Source organism: Cricetulus griseus, chromosome 5 (assembly GCF_003668045.3).
Source record: "Cricetulus griseus strain 17A/GY chromosome 5, alternate assembly CriGri-PICRH-1.0, whole genome shotgun sequence".
NCBI classification, from domain to species: domain Eukaryota; kingdom Metazoa; phylum Chordata; class Mammalia; order Rodentia; family Cricetidae; genus Cricetulus; species Cricetulus griseus.
The window spans coordinates 128258580-128260114 of record NC_048598.1 but is presented as its reverse complement, the minus strand read 5'-3'; the positions used below and the strand labels follow the sequence as shown (position 1 = coordinate 128260114).

General features: G+C 43.5%; 1 pseudogene; it reads left to right on the top strand.

Moving 5' to 3' along the window:
• The first annotated feature begins 390 nt into the window (after nt 1-390).
• Nucleotides 391-1274, top strand: LOC100768612 (annotated as a pseudogene).
• Nucleotides 1275-1535: the final 261 nt, after the last annotated feature.

The window sequence follows — 1535 nt, the reverse complement described above, 5'->3', positions numbered from 1 at the left end:
TTTGTGTTCAGTTTTTATTTTAAAAAAAACTTCTAAAATCAGTAAAATTTGTAAAAGTGTACATGTGACTCCCATGGGGGACATTTCAAATTTAACTCATAACATAGATAAACAAAAACACAACATACCACAACTTGTAAGATATACCAAAAACATTGCCAAGGAAAGGAATTGTAACTATAAGAACACTTTTTAAAAGTAAGGTAGGAAAGTTCTCAGCAGCATAACTTAGCAACTTAAGGGGCTGTAGAAAAAGAGTAAATTAAATCTAAAGCTAGCTGAGGGAAGTAAATAATAAAGATTGAAACAAAGGCCAGTGACTAGAGAAAAATCAATTAAGCCAAAAGGTTGTTGCTTTAAAAGCTCAATAAAATTCTCAAACCTCTGACAGGGTAGCGCAAGCTGGCAGTCCGGTGGTTCTCATGTCCTGCAGAAGTTTAAAGTTTCTAGGGCACCTACAGGAATGAGCTTCTTTGACCTTTTCCGGGGCTTTTTCGGCTTTCGTGAACCTCGGAGCCACAGAGATCCCTTCTTTGGAGGGATGACTCGAGATGATGACGATGACGATGACAAAGAAGAAGACAGAGGCACGTGGGGTTGAGGGAGCTATAGGTTTGATGGTTCTCAGCCTCCGGAGGAATTCGGTTTCAGTGTCAGCCCAGAAGAAGGGATGCGATTCCACGATAACTTTGGCTTTGATGATCTAGTAAGAGATTTCAATAGCATCTTCAGCGAGATGGGGGCCTGGACCTTGCCTTCCTACTCTCCTGAACTTTCAGGTCCTGGGTCAGAAACACCTGGTGAGAGACCGCGGGAAGGGCAGACGCTTCGAGACTCAATGCTTAAGTACCCAGACTTGAGGGGGTCTTGGAGAGTCATCCAAGACCTGAATCCCCCAAGCCAGCTCCAGATTGAGGGTCTCAGGGAACTTTTCATAGGTTGGATGATATATGGCCTATGACTCCCCATTCTAGAGCCAGAGAGGACAATGATCTTGACTCCCAGGTTTCCCAGGAAGGGCTCGGTCCACTTCTTCAACCCAACCCAAATCCTATTTCAAGAGCATCTCTGTGACCAAGATCACTAAGCCAGACGGGGTAGTGGAGGAGCACGGCACTATGGTAGACAGTGAGGGACGGAGAGAGACCACAGTGACCCATCAGGGAGCACATGATAGTTCCAGAAGTGATCCAGTCTCGGAAAGATCTTCAGCTCTGAATGACCCCTTTTCCATCCTGGATTTGCTCTTAGGACATTGGTTTCAGTCCCGGTAGCTTTGTGAACCTTCAGAAGCCTTCAGGTCCTTTCCACACCCTTCCTGTTGCCCATTGTCAATAAGCTTAGCTTTTTGTGTCATCCTAAGGGTCTTAAGTGTGTGAAACAATTAATTGAGCTTATGCCAGTCTGTCATTCGCCCAACCAAACCAATTAAGCCTTTATTTATGCTAAAAAAAATTCTCAAACCTTTAGCTAGCTAGGATAAGAAAGGAAAAAATAAAATACTCAACTCTTGAAGGATGAGATATTACAATTAA